Raw genomic sequence first — 6,398 nt, 5'->3', positions numbered from 1 at the left:
TGCCCTATGTTTCCCTACGGGCGTGTTTCTCAATGGATCCCTATGGGCAAGCATGGCTTCTCTATGGAGAATTCTGCCCTATGTTTCCCTATGGGCAAGTGCTTCTCAATGGATCCCTATGGGCAAGCATGGCTTCTCTATGGAGAATTTTGCCCTATGTTTCCCTATGGGCAAGTGCTTCTCAATGGATCCCTATGGGCAAGCATGGCTTCTCTATGGAGAATTCTGCCCTATGTTTCCCTATGGGCAAGTGCTTCTCAATGGATCCCTATGGGCAAGCATGGCTTCTCTATGGAGAATTCTGCCCTATGTTTCCCTATGGGCATGTGCTTCTCAATGGATCTCTATGGGCAAGCATGACTTCTCTATGGAGAATTCTGCCCTATGTTTCCCTATGGGCAAGTGCTTTTCATTGGATCCCTATGGGCAAGCATGGCTTCTCTATGGAGAATTCTGCCCTATGTTTCTCTATGGGCAGGTGCTTCTCAATGGATCTCTATGGGCAAGCATGGCTTCTCTATGGAGAATTCTGCCCTATGTTTCCCTATGGGCGTGCTTTTCAATGGATCCCTATGGGCAAGCATGGCTTCTCTATGGAGAATTCTGCCCTATGTTTCCCTATGGGCAAGTGCTTCTCAATGGATCTCTATGGGCAAGCATGGCTTCTCTATGGAGAATTCTGCCCTATGTTTCCCTATGGGCAAGTGCTTCTCAATGGATCTCTAGTGGCAAGCATGGCTTCTCTATGGAGAATTCTGCCCTATGTTTCCCTATGGGCAAGTGCTTTTCAGTGGATCCCTATGGGCAAGCATGGCTTCTCTATGGAAAATTCTGCCCTATGTTTCCCTATGGGCAAGTGCTTTACAGTGGATCCCTATGGGCAAGCATGGCTTCTCTATGGAGAATTCTGTCCTATGGATCCCTATGGGCAAGTGCTTTTCCATGGATCCCTATGGGCAAGCATGGCTTCTCTGTGGAGAATTCTGTCCGATGGATCCCTACGGGCAAGTGCTTTTCCATGGATCCCTATGGACAAGCATGGCTTCTCTATGGAGAATTCTGTCCTATGTTTCCCTATGGGCAAGTGCTTCTCAAAGGATCCCTCTGGGCAAGCATGGCTTCTCTATGGAGAATTCTGTCCCATGTTTCCCTATGGGCAAGTGCTTCTCAATGGATCCCTATGGGCAAGCATGGCTTCTCTATGAAGAATTCTGTCCTATGGATCCCTATGGGCAAGTGCTTTTCCATGGATCCCTATGGGCAAGCATGGCTTCTCTATGGACATTTCTGTCCTATGGATCCCTATGGGCAAGTGCTTCTCAATGGATCCCTATGGGCAAGTATGGTTTCCCTATGGGCAAGTACTGTCCTTTGTTTTAGTACATCCCTTTGTTAACCAGCTCTTGCTTCCTAATCAACTGCCTTTAGATAGAGGAAGGACTACAAAAGTAGAGCCTCCAACTGCAGGAAGTGTTTACCTGAGACCTGAATTAAGTTTAAACATTAACATTGTTCTGCCTCTAAACCAGCAAGTAATATCAGCTTACAGTCACCAGAGAGTAGACAAAGAATTGGAAGCCCAGAATCCTGCGCAAGCTGCCTGTGTGAAGCCAAATATTTGTACCACTGAACTTTTATTTTTAAATGCACCTTTGGCTTCTCAATATCACAGGTGAAACAAATCCAGACCAATCAGTTTGCAGGCAGAATGCTCACCCATACCAACGCCCTAGGAGGCAGTGAGACAGTTATATTTCAGACAACCCGCTAAACCATGCTGCAGCCAGAGACACACAGTATCTCTCTCTTTAACATTTGATTTTAGCAGTCCTGTGTTGGTAGCAGTCTTAGTTATAGGGCTGATGGAATGGACAAGTAATAACCCAGGCCAATGTTCCAGAAGACAAGTTTCAGAAGCTCTGGCAAATGCAGGAGGGATCTAGATAACAGGCACAGGGTCAACACACAGGCAAGGAAGCCAAGATAATGGCCCTGTTCAGAAGACATGTTAAACCATGGCTTTAACCACAGTGCTTAAACCTGTGGTTTAAGGTATCTTCTGAACAGGGCCATAGAGTCAGGCAAAGCAGAAGTAGTCCAACAGAGTTAGGCAGCCCAATACATACACAATCCAATAGCAGGGTCAAGCAGGAGTCCGAGTTGGGTTCAAGATGGGCGAAGAAACCAGGAGAAGTTGGGGAGAAGTTGTTTCCAGCAGCTAGCAAATGCTGAGTGCTGGGCTTTTCCTAATAAAGGCTGATGAGCCACACCCAGACTCAGCTGCTGCTGAAATTCCCTCTTCATCCCAACAGTTAAAGCTGCAGGAACTATACTAGAGTGGACAGATTTAAAAGAGGGCAGAGCTCCTGCAGCTTTAAGTTTTGTGATGAAGAAGAAATTTCACCACGTTCTCCATATATACAAATGACACCTGCTAAAATTCTGTCCTATGTTTCCCTATGGGCAAGTGCTTTTCCATTGATCCCTATGGGCAAGCATGGCTTCTCTATGGGGAATTCTGTCCTATGTTTCCCTATGGGCAAGTGCTTTTCAATGGATCCCTATGGGCAAGTAGGGGTTCTCTATGGAGAATTCTGCCCTATGTTTCCCTATGGGCAAGTGCTTTTCCATGGATCCCTATGGGAAAGCATGGCTTCTCTATGGAGAATTCTGTCCTATGTTTCCCTATGGGCAAGTGCTTCTCAATGGATCTCTATGGGCAAGCATGGCTTCTCTATGGAGAATTCTGCCCTATGTTTCCCTATGGGCAAGTGCTTTTCAATGGATCCCTATGGGCAAGTAGGGGTTCTCTATGGAGAATTCTGCCCTATGTTTCCCTATGGGCAAGTGCTTTTCAATGGATCCCTATGGGCAAGCATGGCTTCTCTATGGAGAATTCTGCCCTATGTTTCCCTATGGGCAAGTGCTTCTCCATGGATCTCTATGGGCAAGCATGGCTTCTCTATGGAGAATTCTGCCCTATGTTTCCCTATGGGCAAGCATGGCTTCTCTATGGAGAATTCTGCCCTATGTTTCCCTATGGACAAGTGCTTTTTAATGGATCTCTATGGGCAAGCATGGCTTCTCTATGGAGAATTCTGCCCTATGTTTCCCTATGGGCAAGTGCTTCTCAATGGATCTCTATGGGCAAGCATGGCTTCTCTATGGAGAATTCTGCCCTATGTTTCCCTATGGGCCAGTATGGTTTCCCTATGGGCAAGTGCTGTCCTTTGTTTTAGTACATCCCTTTGTTAACCAGCTCTTGCTTCCTAATCAACTGCCTTTAGATAGAGGAAGGACTACAAAAGTAGAGCCTCCAACTGCAGGAAGTGTTTACCTGAGACCTGAATTAAGTTTAAACAGTAACACTGTTCTGTCTCTAAACCAGCAAGTAATATCAGATAACAGTCACCAGAGAGTAGACACTTCTTAGTAGACATATTTAGGATTGTGCTGCAGCTGTTTTTAAGGTGACACAAGATATACACACACATACCCCATGTTTACCAAAAGAACAGTTTGCTGGTTACTGCATCATTTTTGCTTGAAAAAAAGGGGGGGGGGGAGTTAGACACCCTAATATAAGCAGGGGCAGATAGGAATTGTTTTAGGAAGCCCTCTGGAAAAGGTGCTACTGAATCCTTTTTAGCCAGGAAGGAACTAGGGCATTGCAATTTTCTCCTGATCCTGCTGGAGCCCAGATTTTGTTTGTGTGTGTGTGTGTGTGTGTGTGTGTGTGTGTGTGTGTGTGTGTGTGAGAGAGAGAGAGAGAGAGAGAGAGAGAGAGAGAGAGAGAGAGAGAATGAACACACAGGGGCCTGGTTCAGACAACACGCTAAACCATGCTGCAGCCAGAGACACACAGTATCTCTCTCTTTAACATTTGATTTTAGCAGCCCTGTGTTAGTAGCAGGGCTGATGGAAGGGACAAGTAAAAACCCAGGCCAATGTTCCAGAAGACAAGTTTCAGAAGCTCTGGCAAATGCAGGAGGGATCCAGGTAACAGGCACAGGGTCAACACACAGGCAAGCAAGCCAAGATAATGTCCCTGTTCAGAAGACATGTTAAACCATGGCTTTGACCACAGTGCTTAAACCTGTGGTTTAAGGTATCTTCTGAACAGGGCCATAGAGTCAGGCAAAGCAGAAGTAGTCCAACAGAGTTAGGCAGCCCAATACATACACAATCCAATAGCAGGGTCAAGCAGGAGTCCGAGTTGGGTTCAAGATGGGCGAAGAAACCAGGAGAAGTTGGGGAGAGGTGGTTTCCAGCAGCTAGCAAATGCCGACTGCTGGGCTTTTCCTAATAAAGGCTGATGAGCCACACCCAGACTCAGCTGCTGCCTATTAGAGCTGTTAAGGTGGGTCAAAAGACCCCCACCAAAGACCCCCTTTCTGGGGAAAAGTGTACACCAAGCCCTCCTTGCTCATCCCTCCCTCTTCCCCGTTCCCTTCCCAAGAGTCATTGGAAACGCAGTCAGCAAGTTGCCCTGTACTTCTCAAGAACACAAAGAAAAGCCTAATCTGCCTGGTCAAATGCGGCAACTTACAAGTTACAACACCACAGCTTCTGAGGCTTGGACCCTGGATCCAAGTTGTCTTTTACTCAGACACCCTGGCGCACATGTGCTTGTTAGCAAAAACTCCTGGGATGCTTAGGGACTTATTACAAACCTCCATTAGAATTTTGGGGCTCCCCTTTTTTTTCTGGGGCTGCCCGACCGCCCAGTGCTTCCTATGGCCATTCTGAAGGAACCTAATGTGACCATGCGAAAAGTGCGGACCATTCCAATGGAGCACGCCTCCAGCAAAAACTCTTAGGATGCTTAGGGTCTTATTACAAACCTCCATTAGAATTTTGGGGCTCCCCTTTATTTTCTGGGTTTGCCTGACCATCCAGTGCTTTCTATGGCCATTCTGAATAAACATAATGTGACCATGCACAACCATTCCAATGGAGCACGCCTCCAGCAAAAACTCTTAGGATGCTTAGGGTCTTATTACAATCTCCATGAGAATTTTGGGGGTCCCCTTTATTTCTGGGGCTTCCTGTCTGCCCAGTGTTTTCCTATGGCCATTCTGAAGGAACCTAAAGTGCCTCTGTGCAATGTGGGGGCCATTCCAATGGAGCGTGCGTTCAACAGGGACTCTTATGGTGCTTACAGTCTTAGTACTAACCTCCACAAACATTTTGGGGGCTCCCCCTCTTTTTTGTGGGTCTGCCTGACAGCCCAATGTTTTCCTATGGCCGTTTTGAAACCAGCCTTTTGTAAGGTGTGGTCACTGTGGCAGGGCATATAGAAACATTTAAATAATGTTTGGCATGTTGCGACAAAAATCCTTTCTCATATTTGAGTGTTTTATAACTGGTGCTTATAAAGCAGTGTATAAAACTGTCATTACCCTCTTTTTATTGCATTCTGATTTCTCCTTGAAGTTGGGGATGATACCTAGAATCACAGTGTTGGGGGTCATAGTAGTTTTTCCCTAAAACCACTCTGTTAGTTTGTGTTTTGATTCTGTGTGGTTTTCTATGAAAACTAAATGTTTAACTCCTTTAGGTATTTTGATTTGTAGATGATCCCTAAACTCCTCCAATTATTTCCTTATTATTATTATTATTATTATTATTATTATTATTTATTTATATAGCACCATCAATGTACATGGTGCTGTACAGATTACACAGTAAATAGCAAGACCCTGCCGCATAGGCTTACAATCTAATAAAGTTGTAGTAAACAATAAGGAGGGAAAGAGAATGCAAACAGGCACAGGGAAGTGTAAACAGGCACTGGGTAGGGTGAAGCTAAACAGTATAGAGTCAGAACAAACTCAATATTTCAAAGCTATAGGGAACAGAAAAGTTTTTAGCTGAGTTTTAAAAGCTGTGATTGAGTTTGTAGTTCTCAAGTGTTCTGGAAGAGCGTTCCAGGCGTAAGGGGCAGCATAAGAAAAAGGACGAAGCCGAGTAAGGGAAGTAGAGAAGCATGGCATCAGAGGAGCGGAGAGCACGAGCGGGGCAATAGTGTGAGATGAGAGAGGAGAGATAGGCAGGAGCTAGGCCGTGAAAAGCTTTGAAGGTCAACAGGAGAAGTTTATATGAAAAGTTTCCTATGGCCATTCGGAATGAACCAATGCATTTCAATGGCCATTCGGTGTCCTTCGGTTTAGTATGTCCCTATAAAAGGCAGGAACCACACCAAGCAGTATATCGCACTATGAAAGTGGTATATGGGATGTGTCAATGGGCCCCAACAGTTGTCAGTGCACTTCAATTAGGGAGACCCTAGGAAAAGGAGGACAGGGCTCCTGTCTCTTTAACTGTTGTATTGAAAAGGGAATTTCAGCAGGTGTCATTTGTATATATGGAGAACCTGGTGAAATTCCCTCTTCATC

Source organism: Elgaria multicarinata, chromosome 20, assembly GCF_023053635.1.
Source record: "Elgaria multicarinata webbii isolate HBS135686 ecotype San Diego chromosome 20, rElgMul1.1.pri, whole genome shotgun sequence".
Taxonomy (NCBI): domain Eukaryota; kingdom Metazoa; phylum Chordata; class Lepidosauria; order Squamata; family Anguidae; genus Elgaria; species Elgaria multicarinata.
This window is presented reverse-complemented; position numbering follows the sequence as displayed.